Genomic DNA, 19110 nt, shown 5'->3' on the forward strand with positions numbered 1-19110 from the left:
ATTGGTTAACATAAAAACAGAAAAAGGTAGCATATAACTCATTGGTGATGATAAATTAGACTCAAAATTAGAGTTGAATTAGAGTCAAAATTAGATTCTGTAATTAGGTAATGATGTTGCATAATTCACTTACAACTCTAGTTTAAAAGTTTAAGAAAATGAATGCAGTAGAAATAACCATAATCAGGATAATCTGTTAATTGCTACACAGTATTAAAATATGTAAATTATAACAGCAATAACCTAAAATATGAAGGGGGGAGGAGAAGTAGAAGTGTAAAGTTTGGGGATTCTATTGAAGTTAAGTTGTTATCACCTTATAATAGGGGTTTATAAATTTTTATATTTTATGTAAGCCTAATGGTAACCACAAGGGAAAGAGCTGTGGCAATAATGCAAAATAACATGATGAAAAAGTTAATGTATACTGATATCAAAAGACATTAAAAAGGAAAAAAAAGATAGCAAGATAAGAAACAAGGAATAATGAATCTGCAAAACAACCAAAGAGCAATTAACAAAATGGCAATAGTAAGTCTTTACCTATCAATAATTACTTTAAAAAATTACTTTAAATGTAAATAAATTAGATTCTTCAATTAAAGACATAGAATGGCATAAAAAATACAATGTTATGCTGCCTACAGAGGCTTACTTTCACCTTAAAGACACACACACACCAAAAGTGAATGGATGGAAAAATTCATTTCAAACAAATAGTAACAAAAATAACAAAAAAAAGCAGGGTTAGCTATATTTACATCACACAAAATAGACTTTAAACTAAAAAGAGAAAAAAAAGAAAGAAAAAACAAAGAAGGTCATTACATTATGATAAAGGTGTTGATCCATCAAGAACACATAACAATTGTAAATATTTATGCTCCCAATATCAGAACACATGAATATATAACATAAAAACTAACAGAGATAAAAGGAGAAATAAAAAGTAATGCACTAATAGTTGGGGACTTTAGTCACACTCTTGATGATGGATAGATCATCCAGATAGAGACAGAGAATCAAAAAGGAAATAGTAGATTTGAACAGCATGATAGACCAAATTGACCTAACAGACATATACATAACATTCTATCCAACAACAGCAGAATAAACATTCTTATCAAGAGCACATGGATCATTTTCTACGATAAACCATATGTTATGCCACAGAACAAATCTTAGCAAATTGAAGAAGATTAAAATATCTTCTCTGACCACACAGTATGAAACTAGAAACTAACAAAAGGAAAACTGGAAGATTAAAAAATACATGGAAACTAGAAATTAATAACAAAAGGAACACTGGAGGGCACCTGGATGGCTCAGTCAGGTAGGCATCTGCCTTCCTCTTGGGTCATGATCTTGGGGTCCTGGCATTGAGCCCCACGTTGGGCTCCCCACTAAGTGAAGAGTCCATTTCTCCCTCTTCCTCTGTCCCTCCCTCTGCTCATGTTCTCTCTCTCCCTCTCAAGTAAATAAATAAAATCTGTAAAAAAGAGGGGGAGACACTGGAAGATTCACAAACACAGATAAACAACACTCTCCTGAATAACCAATGGATTAAAAAAGAAATGAAAAAGAAATAACAAAGTTTCTTAAGACAATAGAAAATGGAAATACAACATACCAGAACTTATGGGATGGAGCAAATAAATCCTAAGAGGAAAATTGATAGCAAAAGATGCCTACAGTAAGAAGCAAGAAAGATTCCAAACAAACTAAATCTGCTTGAAATTATTGGAAAAAGAAGAATAAACAAAGCCCAAAGTTTGCAGGAAAAAAGGAAACAATAAAGATTAGAAAAGAAATGAATAAAATAGAGAACAGGAAAAAAAATAGAAAATTTTAACCAAACTAGGAGTTGTTCTTTGAATTGATAAATAAAACTGAAAAACCTTTAGCTAGACTAACCAAGGAAAAGAGTACCCAAATCACAAAAATATAAATAAAAAAGAAAACATTACAATGACTATCAGAAGTACAAAAGATCCTAAGAGGCTACTGTGAACAACTATATACCAACAAATTGGACAACCTAGAAAAAGTGGAAAAATTCTTAGAAAAATATAACCTACCAGGACTGAATCAGAAAGAAATGTAAAATCTAAACAAATAAATTACTAGTAAGGAAATTAAATCAGTAATCAAAAAAAAAAAAATCTCTCAATGAAGACAACCCCAGGACCGGAGGGCTTTACTGGTGAAGTTTACCAAACATTTAAAGGAGAATTAATACCAATTCTTCTCAAACTTTTCCAAAAACTCAGAGGAGGGAACACTGCCAAACTGCTTTTGCAATGCCAGCATTACCCTAATACTAAAACCAGGAAAGAACACATCTAGAAAAGAAAACTACAGGCCAAGTTCTCTGGTGAATATAGATGTAAAAATTCTCAATAAAATACTAGCAAACAAATTTCAGCAGCATATTAAAAGAATTATTCACCATCAAGTGGGATTTATCTTTAGTGTACAAGGATGGTTCAGGATACGCAAATTAATCAACACAATACATCATGTTAATAGAATGAAAAAAAATCATATGATTTCAATAGATGCAGAAAAAGCATTGGACAAAATCCAGCATCCATTCATGATAAAAACTCTTAACAAATTAGGCATAACAGAAACATATCTTAACATAATACAGACCATATATGACAAGCCCACATCTAATATCATACGCAATTGTGAAAGGTTGGAATTTTTTCCTCTAAGATCGCTAACAATACAAGAGTGCCCACTTTTACCACTCCTATTCAATATAGTACTGGAAGTCCTAGCTAGAACAATCAGGCAAGCAAAAGAAATAAAAAGTATTAGAATTGGAAAGAAAGAAGCAAAATTGTCTCCATTTGCAGATAACATGATTTTATATGTAGAAATTCCTAAAATCTCAACCAAAAAATATCAGATTTAATCAGTGAATTCAATAAAGTTGCAGGATACAAAATTAACATACAAAAATTAGCAGTGTTCTATACACCAACAATAAATTTTCTGAAAAAGAAAAAATTTGATTTCATTTACAATAGAAAAATATAATACATTTAGGAATAAATTTAACCTAAGGAAATGAAATATCTCTACTCTGAAAACTAAAAGACACTGATGAAAGAGATTGAAAAGATACAAATAATTTGATATGATACCATATTCATGGATTGAAAACATTAATATTGTGGTGTCAATACTACAAAAAGCCATCTATAGATTCAGTAAAATATCTGTTTTCAATGGAACTTTTACAGAAGTGAACAAAACACTCCTAAAACTTATATGGACTCAGAATAGCCAAAGAAATCATGAGAAAGAAGAACAAAGCAGGAGGCATCACATTTTCTGATTTCAAGCTATAGTAATTAAAACAGTATGGCCTAAAAACAGACAAATAGACCAATAGAACACAATTAAGAGCCCAGAAATAAATCTAAGCACATATGGTCAAGTAAGAGTTGACCAAGGTGCCAAGAACACTCAGTAGAAAAATATAGTCTCTTCAATAAATGTTGCTGAGATAATTGGATATTCACATGCAAAAAAAAAATGTAGCTAGACCCCTATCTTCCATCATTCACAATAAACTCAATGGATTGAATGGATTAAAGATTTAAAGATCTGAAACCATGAAACTCCTGGAAAAACACATAGGAATAACACTTTTTGACATGAGTCTTGGCAATGATTTTTTGGATAAAGCAACTAAACCACAAGCAACAAAATCAAAACTAAACAAGTGGAACTACATTAAACTAAGAAATTTTTATACAACAAAAGAAACCATCAACAAAGTGAAAAGTCAACCTAACCTATTGTATGGGAATAAATATTTGCTAACCATATATCTGATAAGGGCTTAATATCCCGTATATATAAAGAACTCACACAACTCAATAACAAAAAGAAACAACCCAATTAAAAACTGCACAAAGGATCTGAATAGACATTTTTTTCAAAGAAGGCATACGAAAGACCAACAGGTACATGAAAAGATGCTCAAGATGAAGTCATTAGGGAAATGCAAATTAAAACCACAATGAGATATCATTTTATGCCTGTTAGAATGGCCATCATCAAAAAGGCAAGAGATTACAAAAGCTAGCATGGATGTAGAGAAAAGGAATTCTGTCTGGTTGGTGGGGTTGTAAATTGGTATAACCACTATGGAAAACAGTATGGAGAGTCCTCAGAAAATTAAAAATAGAACTACCATATGATCCAGCAATTCCACTTCTAGAATATATCCAAAGGAAATAAAAACATTAAAAGATATCTGCACACACACACACACACACACACACAAACCCTGTTAATAGCAGTATTATTTACAATAGCCAAGACATGGAGACAACCTAAGTGTTCATTGATAGAGGATGGATAAAGAAGTTGTGAGATAAATGACAGATAGATATAGATAGATGATAGATGATATATAGATAGATAGATGATAGATGTTAGATAAATAGATGATAGATAGATAGATAGATAGATAGATAGATAGATAGATAGATGATAGATAGATGATAGATGCAATGGAGTATTATTCAGCCATAAAAATGAGAAAACCCTACCATTTGTGATAGCATGGATAGAACTTGAAGACATTATGTTAAATAAAATAACTCAGACATAGACAAAGGCCTTATGAACTCACTTGTTTGTAATTTATAGATAAATACATACATATATACATACACACATACATATATGCATACCAACCTCATAGAAAAAGGGATTAGACATGTAGTTTCCAGAGACTGAGGGTTCGGGAAGGCAGAATTGTGGAAAGGTTGTCAAAAGGTATTAATTTCCAGTTATAAGACAAATAGGTACAAATAGGAATGTACAACTTGACGACTATTGATAACACTGCTGCATGATATATAGAAAAGTTTTTAAAAGAGTATATCCTGAGTTCTCATCATAAGGAGAAAATATTTTTTCTTCTTCTCTTTCTCTTTATTGTATCTATATGAGAAGATAGATATTAGCTGAACCTATGGCAATAATCATTCCATAATATATGTAAATCAAAGCATCATGCTTTATACCTTAAATGTAGACAGTGATGTTTGTCAATTATTTCTCCTCAAAACCTCAAAAATTATTTCTCCTCAAAAATATATATGTATATATATAGTCTCTTCATCTCTGCTGAAAAAAAATTCTATTCAAATACAATTGAATCCTACAGCTAACTTCAAAGGAGAGATCTCTGTATGCACTAGAAGCCAAATGTAGAGATGAGAGTCTATCCACTACTGAGAATTCCTTTTTTTTTCTGCAACAGCATTAACTATTTATATATGAAGTAATTTATATATGAAGTAATTCAAGGGCCTAACAGGAAGTTAAAGTAGCAACAGAGACCATTCCTTTAGGAAAATATTAATATCAATCCTGATCCCCCCAATTTTTTTATTTAAAATGCTAAAAACTACTCAGATATATTTGTTAATAGGAATTCTCTATTCAAATTTTGACTGCCATTAGCATGGACTTCTAAAGAGATGATCACTTCTCCCCAGGACTGCATGGATTTTGCTTTATTTTAAGGTTTAGTTATATAAATTATTAAGAGGCCTGGGTAGATGACATAACAAAATGAAACTAAACTTTGGAACCTCATTTTATGCTTTCATTTCTGAGAGACTGAACATCTGTAGAGATTGTGGGTTTGGCAATGGTATGACGGGGGGGTTGTTTTGTTTTGTAAACCTCCTTTTCCTTACTCTTCCTTTTTCCTTTTCTTTATTTCTCCTGTCAAAATAAGTGAAGACCAATCAAATGAGACAGGGAAAAGTTACTGAATCAGAGTTTACAATAGCAAGAGAGTCAAACACCATCACATGGGGTCTGGCAGAGTTGCAAAGGCAGGCAGAAGAAAGAAATCTTCAGAGTGGAAAAAGGGGAAGTCTCAAGTGGGCCCTGATTGGAGGTTGTTGGCATGGGAAGCTGTAGGCAGGCACACTAGAAGTGGAGCATTCTATGTGATTAATTATGGGTGCATATTTGGCTTTTTCTGGTTTGTGCAAAGTTGGAAGTAGGGACAAAATTTAGAGAAGTTGTCAGTTATTCATCAAGTCCTGGCCACTGGGGGCCAATTGTTATAGAAGTTTTTGTTCCCCTTCCTGGATTGTTATGAGATACCAATCTGGCTTCCTACAAGTCTAATTTATAGAAGGCTGGCTTCCTGAGCCATTTACTGCAGATAAAATGGTTGGTTTTCCTGAGCAAATTGCTGCAGATTGTGGGTCAGATTTTTGTTTTTTCTATATGATCTGGCCATTGTCCTTATGCAGTCTCTTACTCCTCTTAACTTTTTATCTCCTTTTCTGCAAATCTTTTTCTCATCTTTCTTTATTTCTTCTTAATATGTGTGTATTTTTCTCAGAGCTTAGTAAAGATTGGGGAAAGGGAATGTGAAATGTGGTCAAGATCCAGTGTCTCAGGAAATATTTTGTTCATTCATGTCATGTTCTGAAGAGCTCTTAAATAAAGGATGGGTAATTTGGGTAATTTTGTGATCCAGAATGTACAATAAAAATTGTTCTTATGAACAGATATTAAACACCATGCTATTATTTAGCTATTCTAAAACATAATAATGAAGTGCTTTTCTGTATAAGTTTCCCAGAAAATAGAAACTTAAAATCTGAAAATGTGATTTAGTATCTTCTGGAAGTGAGATTGAACTGAACATTCTTAATTTCTCTACTCTGGACTTGCCAACACATGGGACTATTTTGAGATGAGACAGCAGAAAAAAATAACATAACCTCCAATATGTACCTCCAAAATATTTAATCTTTTTCGTTTTAGGGACAAAGAATGAATCTTAAGTGTGGCCATTTGGCCTAACAATTCTTCCTATTTGAAGTTGCATTCAAATTTTTTAAGAAAACAGGCTTTAGAGAAAGTGGATATTTGTTGTCTTTTTGGAATATTGCCAACTGGAGCAGTAAACCTAAGTGAGTCAGTGAGAATCAAGAGAGGGAAACTCATTTAAATTAACAGCCAGATCTGATATTTTTACAGGACACCTGCTCCTGTGTGCTGAAGATCTATGATCAAAGTGCTAGGAGTATAGAAATATTTTATATTCATTGCAGAATTGCTAAGTTTGTGGATCACACTTTATTACGTGAAATGTATTTTTAATGGCACTCCCTCTTTTCTGGATTTTTTAAAGCCAATTAGGCAATAATACTTTTAGCTGTGAACACCTGCAGCATCTTCTTGTATCCACTCTTCACCTAGCATAACACTGGGTTTTTGCAGGGGAAATAAATATTGCTGTATATCTCCAAACCCAAAGAGGAGGGTGGTAGGTTAGGCCTCCAGATCATAACAGCCTCCTAACTCTACAAATGTGCCCAAGAACAGCATTTTTGAAGGTAATCCAGCTGTGCAAGCTGAATCATTGCTCACAGTAATTTTACTAATGCATTCCATCCTAAATTTCAAAAGCCTGATGAGTCACCCTGTATCACCAACTGCTTACATTATTAAGCAGAACATAAAAGCATTTACATACATTGGCACGATCCATTGCTATATCAACCACATTAACTCCTACTTTTATAACCCTTCAAATTTCACAGGGACAAGATAAATGGTTCTTTAACTAATAGAATGTGTTGGCAAATGTAGAATTAAAATGTCAGCTGTTCTATTCTCTCTCATATTTTATGTCTATGTTGTTCTTCCATGAAAGTAGTTAACCAGTACACATGAATTTGAGGGACAGCAGAAGACTGGGTTAAGTTGTCTCATGTGCTAAATGATACCCATGTAAGGATATAGGACGTTTTCCTGGCATGGCTTAACGAGACAATATCCTTATATTAATTTAAGAGAGGCAGAGAGTGGACTAAGTTCTCTCTGAAGAGTGCATTGAGTCTAGAAAATGTTCAGCTTCAAGAGAACCAGATCATCTATATGAGAGGTCTTAAAGTCCTTTATTTAAAAAAAAAAATGTTACTGTGTTTAAAAAGCAACTTTTTCCAGGTAACAATAATGTCTCTATTCCTGTGGCCATTCTCTACCATTACAATCATTACTCATCATTTACAGTACATGGCACTTTTGATCTTCAGAACATTTGAGGCATTTTATCAAATTTTCCACACATCACTAGGAGGCACAGCTGCCTATAACAGTAGATATCACACTACTTTTGAAAAGTATCTTGGGATTTTATTTATTGAGTCATTAATGATAGGAACAGAACATCTATATTTATCATCATCTCTAAAAGAACACTGTCATGTGTTCAAGACCTGAAAGCATTTGCTTATAATCTCTAAGGAAAAGATATGATTGTTTCCCATGTTGTACTTCTTTTGTTCATGTAGTGCTTTCACACAGTGCTTTTTATATGTTTGCTCAGTATCCATATCATGTTACCATGCTGTGTCACTAAATATCTAGTATGGTCATTGAACATTTTACACTCAATATTCTTGAGATAATGATTTTGTATAAACAAAAAAGTGTAACAGGGTTAGATAATATTTATGCATTATCAAATCATCTTAAAGTTGCAGGGATCTTGAAGAATCCCTAAACCTTTTTTAACAGATGCTTGAATAGCTCCAGCAATAGCTAACTCACTACCTTAAGCAGCTCGAGGAGATGCCAGCTTCCAAAGCTGTATGGGGACTAGATTATTAACATGCATGAAAGGGTAACAGATAAGGCTTGACCTTTTCAGGATATAAAAGTGAAACTGAGATTACCATGTAAAATCAGAATCTCTGTAGAAGTGCAGACTTAGCACATAGGTATACTAGAAAATTATCTGGATACCAAAATAAGAAGAACCACAGAAGTTTGTCTGGGGTCTTCTATTCCTTGTTTTATTGTGGCTTAGCTTCTGTGCTTGGAAAGAACCTCTCTCATTCAGAATTTGTATTATATGCATTTGAGATTTAACTTATTATACCTGAAGGGTTAAAGAACACCCATCCCCAAGCTAATAAAAAATATAGTACTTGACTAATGACAACTCTGGGGAGCTAAGCATAAAACACAAAACCTCTCACACAACTTGAAGCAACCTATAAATCTCTCCAAAAATCTCAGCGATAAATCATTTCATCAACCAAAAGTATAAAGCATATAAGGAAATCATCTACTACAAGTGAGAGAGAGGGCTATTGGAATTAAAGTACCCTAAGATCTTTATATCTTTCTCAAGGAAGTAGAGGTATACTGCATATTAATTGATGAATCAGAAAAGTCAATATGCATGTTAAAAATTTAAGGGTACTTATAAAAAAGAAAGAATATACAGTGTTAAATCAGTGGTGGTACAAGGGAAAAATAATAAACTCTAGAAGATAGGGAAAAAGAAGAATCAAGATGTAGAGTAAACAGCAACAAATAAGATGGAATATTAAAAATCAGTGTGGGAAATTACATTTCTAAGAAGATGGAGTATTCCTATCTCCCTATTCCTCCCACTAAGTACAACTAAAAATTTGGACATTATAAATAAAATAAACATAAGAAGACTCTGAAAGATGGAACGAAGACAGATTAGCTGAGGATCTCAGAACATAAGGAACAGTACAGTAATGATTTCCCTGAGTTTTCTTTTTGTTTTATACATTCCATACATAGAGTTGAAATAGACCACAACACAGAAATACTAACATGTATAAAGAAAAAGAGCTCCCAAAAGCCTGCTCCCTTTTCTCAAAGGACCAGGAAAGACAGAAAACTTTTAGACAATAATCATACTATTTCAGTCAAACATTACAGAAAGAAAAAAAAACTGTGACCAAACCACCATCCACATTAGAAAAAGCCAAAAAGAGGAACCTAAAGTTCCACTCTCAAGACACTATACACAGGTATCTCAGTACATTTGCCAGGATGGTATCAGAGATGACCAAATGGGAGCTTGACTTTGAATCCTTTACATAAGAAGCCTGAATTTCCATACCCACCCAGCACTGATGAGGTGCCTCAATTTGTTTCTACTAGAGTGGCATCAGAGGAGGCCTAGTGAAGGGTCAGGACTTGCCACCATTGCCCACAAGGGGCTTCCTCCACCCTGAGCTCTCAATGAATGGTGAGTAGGGACCATGGACTTCTAACTCCACACAGTACTAAGAAGGCAGCACCCAGCCACCCTCAAGTTTACCTGCCAAAGCAGCATCAGACAAAACCAGCTAAAATAGAAGATTTAAATAAGAATCAGAGTCTTATAATATAATATGAACATCTCTGAGTTTAAATGGAAAATCATTCATCATACCAAATATCACAAGGAACTCAATCAGAATTTTTATAAAACGACAGCCAATATATATCAACACTGGGATAACAAAGATGTTATTACCTGGCAAAAATTTTAAAGCAGGTATTATAATAATGCTCCAGTGAACAATGACAAAAAATGATGGAAACAAATGAAAAACAAAGTCTCAGCAAAAAAATAGAAGACATAGAGAAAATGCAAAAGGAAACTTAGAACTGAAAAACAGAGTAATCAAAATAAAAATGAATGGGCTCAAAAACAAAATGTAGTGGATAGAGAAAAGAGTCAATAAGCTAGAATATATAGGAATAGAAATTACCCCGTTTGAACCACAGAGAGAATATGGACTAAATAAATAATGTGAGAACCCGAAAGACAGGTGAGACTATAACAAAAGATTTAACATTCATGCCATTTGAGTCTTGGAAGGTATGAGAAGGAAGGTGAGGCTGAAAAGGAATGCAAAGAATTCTTTGCACAAAACTTTCCAAGTTTGGCAAGAGACACAAACCTGCAAATAAAAGCAGTGAGTGAAACCTAAACAGGATAAAACCAAATGAATCCAATCTAAGACACATCATAAGTAAGCTTTTGGAAACTAAAGAAAAAGAAAAAAAATCTTGAAAGCAGCAGCAAAAAACACCTTATCTATAGAGGAAAGACGATTAGAATGACATTGTAGCCCTTGTCAGAAGTCTTGGAGGCCAGAAGGAAGTGTCACAATATTTTCCAGGTTTTGAAAGAAAAGAACTGGCAACCCAGATTCCTCTATCTAGATAGTATCCTTCAGGAATGAATGGGATAATCGAGATATTCTCAGGTAAGAAAAACAAAAAGAATTTGTCACCAGCAGACCTAAACTAAAAGAATGACAAAACAGAAATGAAATGACATAAGAAGGAAACTTTCAATATCAAGAAGGATTAAATTTGATAATGGAAGCACAAATTATAGCACTGTCAGATGCAGATCTACATGGACAGAGAAAATATTTAAGATGATCATATTATAAAAATGGGAAAGGTAAAGGGACATAAAGTGTGTTTTCTGCACTTCACTCAAATTGGTAAAATGTTGACAATAATACACTGTGTATATAATGTAATATCCAGAGCAATCACTAAAACAAGCTATAAAAAAAAGATACAGTCAAAAACACTATAGATAAAACAAATCAAAATTCTAAAAAATATTCAACTAACTTAGAGAAAGACAGAAAAAACAGAGAAACAGAACAAATGGAAAACAAAAATTATAAGGCAGACTTAAGTGTTTATCCCAGAGAAATGAAGATTTGTGTTCACACAAAAACCTATATAGGAATTTCTGTAGCAGCTTTATTCATAATAGACAAAAACTGGAAACAACTCAGATGTTCTTTAATAAGGAAATATTTAAACTGTAGTACATACACATCATTGTAATACTACTCAGTGATTAAAAAAGAGCAAACTAGGGGTGCCTGGGTGGCTCAGTCATTAAGTGTCTGCCTTCAGCTAAGGTCATGATCCTAGGGTCCTGGGATAGAGCCCCACATCGGGCTCCCTGCTAGGCAGGAAGGCTGCTTCTCCCTCTCTCACTCCCCTTGCTTGTGTTCCTGCTTTCTCTCTCTCTCTCTCTCTCTCTCTCTCTCTCTCTCTCTCTCTCTCTGTCAAATAAATAAATAAAATCTCTAAAAATAAAAAATAAAAAGGAGCAAACTATATGATATACCCAACCTGGATGAATCCCCAGATAATTATGTGTATGGAAAAGGCAAAGTCTGAAAATTATACAAGTATGATTCCATTTATATAACATTTTTGGAATGAAAAAATTATGGACTTCTTATGGTTAGTTTTTGCATCATATATCTTTCCTTATCGCCTTACTCTCAACATGTTTGTACATGTGAATCTACAGTGTATCTCCTGTAGGCAGAATAGGCTATGTGTTTTAATTCACTCTGACAATCTGTTTTTTGATGGCTGTATTTGCACCACTTCTATTTAATGGAATTATTAATGTGTTAGAGCTTACGTCTGCTATTTTTGATTTTGTGATCTCTGTTTTTCATTTTTGTTCTCTTTTTCTGTGTGTTCCTATGACTTATTTGAATGTTTTTTAGTATTTCATTTTGATTTATCTATATGGTTCCTGAGTGTATGTTTTTCTATAGCTTTTTAGTAGTTGCTTTATGTATTACATTTTATATATAAAACTTAACACAGTCTACAAATGTTGACATTTTACCAATCTGAATGAAAACAGAAACCATGCCTTAATTTACCTTTCCCCTTTTATAATATAATGGTCAAGTATGTCCTCTATGTTCATTTAAGGGCACATCAGAGAGCGCTGTAATTTTTGCTTTGATCATCAAGCATAATTTAAGATGCTCAACATGACAATAACCTGTAGTGTTTATATATGTTCACTGATACCACCCTGGTGGTGAAAGATTTTTACCCTTTCTGTTGTTCATTCTTCTTTTTGATGTTTCCTTCTTTTGTCATTTCCTGTTTAAGGGACTTCTGCTAGCCATTTTCTCAGAGTAGGTTTATTAGCAACAAATTCCTTAGTTTTTCCTTCATGTGAGAACGTCTTGATTTCTACTTCATTCCTAAAGAATATTTTCACTGGATATAGAATTTGGGGTTGAAATTCCTTTTCTTTTCACACTTTAAAATGATGTGCAGCTTTTGCTTGGCCTCCATGTTCTCTGATGAGAAATCTACTGTCAGTTGAATTGTTTTTCTCTGTAAGTGGTAAGGTATTGTTCCTTTCTCATTGTTTTCAAGACTTTTTCTTTGTCTTTAGTTTTCAGAATTTTGACTGCACTGTGTTTTGATGTGAATTTCTTTGAATTCATCATGTTGGGTTTCTTTCAACTCCTTGAATCTGTAGGTTTATGTCTTTTGCCAAGTTTGGAAGTTTTCAGCCACTATTTCTTAATTACTTTTTCTGACTCACTTTTTCCTCTTCTGGGACTCTGGTGATGCAATCCTTTAGTTACAGTACCATAGGTTGCTGAAGTTCTGTCTTTTTTTTTTTTTTTTGGTATATTTTCTCTCTGCTTTTATGAAAGTTTCTATTGTTTTATATTCACATTTACTGATTCTTCTTTCCTCCTGACCATTCTGTTCTGCTAATCCACTGATATTTTTATTTTAGTAAATATATATTTCAGTTCTAAATTTTTTCATTTGATTCTTTTTATATCTCCTGTTGCTTTGCTGAAATTTTCTGCTTCTTTACTTTATTTAAGTTGTCCATTTTTTTTCATTTGTTTTAAGAATTTATTAATTACTCATTGACACTTTTATGATGGTTGCTTTATCACTATAGGATAATTCTAACTCTGTCATCTCAATATTGGTGTCTATTGTCTTTTTTTGTTCAAGGTGAGATTTTCCTTGTTCTTTTTATGATGAACAATTGTCAGTTGAAACATGGACATTTTTATATTATGTTATGAAACTTTGGACTTATTTAAAACTTCTTTTTTTATCTGGCTTTCTATGATACTGCTCTGACAAGGAAAGAGGGTAAGGGAGAGTGCTGCATTTTTGCTGCCATATCAAATAAAAGTCTATGACCCTTCATTGGTCTTCACTGACATCCAATTAAGGGTGGGTGGCTCCTCATTACTGCTGGGCAGAGGTGGGAATTCCAGCTAGGACAGGAAGGAGTGCTTTATTATTGCTTCCCATGCAGCTCCACCTAATCACTAAGGAGGGGACTTTGTAAATGCTGGATGGTGGTGAAAGTTCTGACTCTACTAGACCTCTTCTAATACCATCCAACAGGAAATGAGTATTGCTGGATGGATGAGTAGGGAGAAAATGTCCAGGCTCCCCACATTTTCTCTGGTGATACTGTAGGAGACAAAGAGGGGATCACTTCACCATCTAAGAGGGATAAAACTCTGAGCTTCGTACTCAACCTTCTCTGACACCACCACAGTGGTGAGGTGTTAAGGTGTCTCATTTCACCCTGGTGAGAATGGAAGTCTAGATTTCCAATTGGCCATTGTTGACCTGGGTGAAGATGAAGTATGCTCTGTGGTGTTTGGCTGAAGAAAAGTAATTATTGCCTTAAAAATTTTCATTCTCTTATGCTACTCCTTTCCTGGTCCTTCAACTAGACTGAGCAAGTTTTTCTGAAGACTGGGGTTTTCTGTTTGTTTTTTTGTCTTTTTGGTTTGTGCCCATTTTTATTTATTTATTTTATTTTATTATGTTATGTTAATCACCATACATTACATCATTAGTTTTTGATGTAGTGTTCCATGCTTCATTGTTTGCATATAACATCCAGTGCTCCATTCAAAACATGCCCTCTTTAATACCCATCACCAGGCTAACCCATGCCCCCACCCCCCTCCCCTCTAGAACCCTCAGTTTCTTTCTCAGAGTCCATAGTCTCTCATGGTTCATGTCCCCCTCCGATTCCCCCCCTTCATTTTTCCCTTCCTACTATCTTCTCTCTCTTTTTTTTAACATATATTATTTGTTTCAGAGGTACAGGTCTGTGAGTCATCAATCTTACACAATTCACAGCTGTGCACATTTTTAAGTTGCTCCTTCTAGTCTGGGACATATGAGGCAAACTGAAAACCTAGGGGACTCTCCATGTATTGTTCCTCAACCTGGGATCCCTAGCCATTCTACTTTTTTTCCTTCCAATCTCTCTGAATCTCATGGTTGTTTTATACATAATATTCAACATATCTAGTTTACCTGGTGGGAGGAATAGGAAAAAGTACATGTATTCCATCTTCCCAAAGTCGAATGTCTTTAGATTCCTTTTTTAATCTTCTTGTTTCCCGGAATAAAATATATTATAGCCAAGACAACATAATATTTGTACAGCAGCTTGATACTCTCTCATAGTCTCTTTGCTAAACTTGGATATCTGTTCTCCTATATTTAGCTCAAAGGTCAATATCCAAAATAGAGAAGGAGAAGAAAAAAATTAAAATGAAGTGTACTTTCTTTATTGTATATCTATATTACATATTGACAACTTCCCTTACACCTCTGGGCAGCAGACTTATTCCTATTTTGGTCTTCTGATTTCTAATATAATTTTAACATGTGCTTATTGTTTCTAGCATTTTTAGAGATTTGCATATTTTCAATCGTACATGCTACAATTTTTAATTTTTAAAAATAATTTCTCATTTTACACTACCATTTATTTAGTGTCCACTATGTATTTTACCAAGTGACATGTGTTTTGCCAGTGACTATACTATTGTTAATTTTAAAATTATATGAATATAGGTTTTAGAGTTATTTATTCATAAAGCATATTTTTTAAGATTTTATTTATTTGTTTATTTTAGAAAGATAGAGCATGTGTGAGCAGGGGGAGGGACAGAGGGAGAAAGAATCTCAAGCAGGTTCTGCATCAAGCAGACTCCACACTGAGTGTGGAGCCCGATCCAGGGCTCAATCTCAGGATGCTGAGTTCATGACCTAAGCCAAAATCATGAGTCTGACACTTAACCAACTAGGCCATCCAGGCTCCCCTCACAAAATATATTTATTCATAAAACATACCACACAGAAAAATAAACAGACATGGTCTCAGTCTTCATGGATTTTGCAATCTGGTAGGAGAGGGAAAAAGAGATAAACAAGAAAGCAAACAAAAATATACAGTAACTATATGTTGTGGTGAATGTTCTGAATGACTTTAAAATATAGAGTAGTGGAGCATAACAGGGTAAAGCAACCTAGAAAGTTGAGTCGTCAAGGAAGGCCACGCAGAGGAGTCATATTTAAGCTAAGCTTCGAAGGAACAAAAAGAAGTCAGCCCTACAAAGCATGAAGTAGAGGGTGTTCTAGGCAATGAAGGGCAAGAGAAAAAGTAGAAAATATCACAAAGTAACAGAAGAGGTATAGTGAATGACCCCACTACATTCTGAAAGTGCCTTCCAGGGATCATTTCCAGTTTGGCTTTCTTCAACTTTTCAAGATGTTGTTTCTGCCTACCATCTGCTCAAGCAGAAGGTGGTCAAGCCTCAGGGACGTTGGTAGTGCCAGTTTTCCTGGTGCTCCAGAAGCCTCTGGTCACTAGCTGATTACCCATTCCATCTGAATTCAAAAATCTCAAAACAATAACCTTTTCTCATCTATCCCATCTCCAAAGCACAAGCCACAAGGAAAGAAACTAAGTGAAAAGAAATGTTTTGATGGAACAGTTGTAGACTGTAGACAGGGAATAGAATGCCAGAGTTCCAGTGCTAATTCGGCCATCCCTCATTTTTTTTACATGTATAGGCAATTGCCTTCACTTGACAAAGTATTCTTTTCTCCCTGGGAGGATGAAAATCTTAGAGGCAGAAAAGACCTTATAGATTCATCAGTATAGCTCTCTTAGCAGCACAACCAGGTATACACTGATTTTCAACCTTCATATCAAAAGATCTACTACACCTCACAGCTGTTACACATAGAACCTGCCTTGTCTGAGCTCCCAGGAATTTAAACTAGAATAAATGCTAAGTGATCAGTCTACATGTGAATGTATGTATATAGTATTTATAAACATAATCTATACACATTTTTTGAAACACAAGTATAAAATAATTGCACAAATGCCTTGATTTCCTCAGAAGAACAGCTATCCATATGCAAGGAAAAGATAATGTTAGAGAAGAAGCCAAGTACATACAGTTTTTCTTCCTCGATGTATATTCCTACCTCTGCTAAAGGCAAAAATAGTTAACTATTAATTGCCTCAGGAAAATGAGACACAGAGAGCATTTTCTCTTTTCAGATAATGCTGAGTATCTTTCCAGAGAAGGATAAGATTTGACAAGAGGAAAAACCATGGAAAAGTTTTGTTTTTAAGTGATCCAAACACCAACTGTCAGCCTCAAAGGAAAATAATATGCAAGACAGAAATAAAAAATGAATGATGACTTAATCAGGACATTATTAGAAAGGGCACAGAGAATTTTAACTATACTACTTAAAAGTTGTTCTACTTTCCAAAATCAAGGCATAATCTATGGCCAAAGATTATGAATTCTAGCAAGAATTCAGATCAACTTTATGTTTCTGAGATTCTAAATTTTTTTTCTGTTAGCCATAAATAATTAACATAAATATAGTTTGACTGCAGTGACATACTCCACCTTAACCATTACCTAGTGAGCTTATTTGACCTGAAAGTACACACTCTACCTCTTCCAGGACCAACATCTTCCAAAGCATCTTCTGAAAGTCCCATTAAAGATTCAAGATATGTCTCAGGAAAAAAAAAAAACTCAGAGAAAAGATTCCATGTGAAGTTAAATTCAAGAAATATAGAGTGAGGGGTGCCTGGGTGGCTCAGTCGGTTAAGCGTCTGCCTTCAGCTCAGGTCATGATCCCAGCATCCTGGAATCGAGCTCTGCATCAGGCTCCATGCTCAGCAGGGAGCCTGCTTCTCCCTCTCCCTCTGACTGCCTGTCTGCCTACTTGTGATCTCTCTCTCTGTCAAATAAATAAATAAAATCTTTAAAAAGAAAAGAAATATAGAGTGAAATGAAACTATCTGCACATCTTCAAAGATCTTAGCAAAAAGAAATTAGCTGCATTTCCCAAATACATTTGAGCAAAGAACACCTCTATGAATCAAGAGAGAGATACTAGTTTTCCTTGAAACATAACTTGGGAACAAAACCCTCGGCACTCTAATCAAGCTGCAGTATCAAACCACAATTCATACTTGCTTCAGCAGCATATATATTAAAATTGGAACAATACAGAGATTAGCCTGGCGCCTGAACAAGGATGACATGCAAACCACAATTCATGGAATCCCTGTGTGAAACCAAAAATTACTTCCCCTTTCATGTTGCAAAAATGTTCCATAGGATATGAATCTGATATCATTTGCCACTTAATGTGTACAGCTTTGTGATCTCATAACTTTCGAAAGCACAGAATGTTTTCCTTTATTCTCCTAATCTACCTCAACACTTGTATTCTACAATGTGATTATCTAATCTAGTTTTGTAGACCAGAGTAAGCACCAGGGGATTTACCCTCAATATTCTCACCCTTGTTTTTTTGTCTTTTATATTATGTATCTTTTGCTAGTTATAAATAACAAATTCATGCTCATTGTAGGAATTTAACCAAAATATAAGAAAACTAAAATCATATGATTTGATATTTATAAAAGTATCTTAACGTTTATATTGAGTAATAAATACTTAAGAATAAACAAGAACATCATGAAGCAAAATAACAGGAGTAAAGGTAGTATAGGAATTTGCCTTACCAGATATCAAAATATACTAAAAATTCACTTAATATGGAATGGACAAATAGATTATGGGAACCAAACAGAAAATCCAAAAATAGATCCAAGAAAATATAATAATTGAACATGTGACAAAGGGGTATTTGAATTCAGTGGGAAAAGATGATGTATTTTTAAAGGATACATGGACAATAGTTATATGTTAAAAAGAAAACAAAATTATATCCCTTCCTCACACTATATACAAAAATAAATTACAAATGGATTATACACTTAAATTTATTTTTTTAATGAGACAATAAAACTCTTAGCAGAAAATCTAGAAGACTGCATGTTAAAAATTTAAAGATGCTGAGGATGCAGAGGAAGGGGAACCCTCCTACACTATTGGTGGGAATGCAAGCTGGTGCAGCCACTCTGCAAAACAGTATGAATGTTCCTCAAAAAGTTGGAAATAGATCTACCCTAAGACCCAGCAATTACACTACTGGGTATTTACCCCAAAGATACAAATGTAGTGATCTGAAGGGATACATGCACCCCAAAGTTTATAGCAGCAATGTCCATAATAGCCAAACTATGGAAAGAGCCAA

The 19110-nt window shown here is 34.1% G+C and overlaps 1 pseudogene; it reads left to right on the forward strand.

Moving 5' to 3' along the window:
- Positions 1-17977: 17977 nt before the first annotated feature.
- On the forward strand, positions 17978-18078 carry LOC112834873 (U6 spliceosomal RNA; annotated as a pseudogene).
- Positions 18079-19110: the final 1032 nt, after the last annotated feature.

The sequence above is a fragment of the Callorhinus ursinus genome, unplaced genomic scaffold (genome assembly GCF_003265705.2).
Source record: "Callorhinus ursinus isolate GAN/ISIS: 27379988/994484 unplaced genomic scaffold, GSC_fseal_2.0 scaffold17, whole genome shotgun sequence".
NCBI lineage: Eukaryota > Metazoa > Chordata > Mammalia > Carnivora > Otariidae > Callorhinus > Callorhinus ursinus.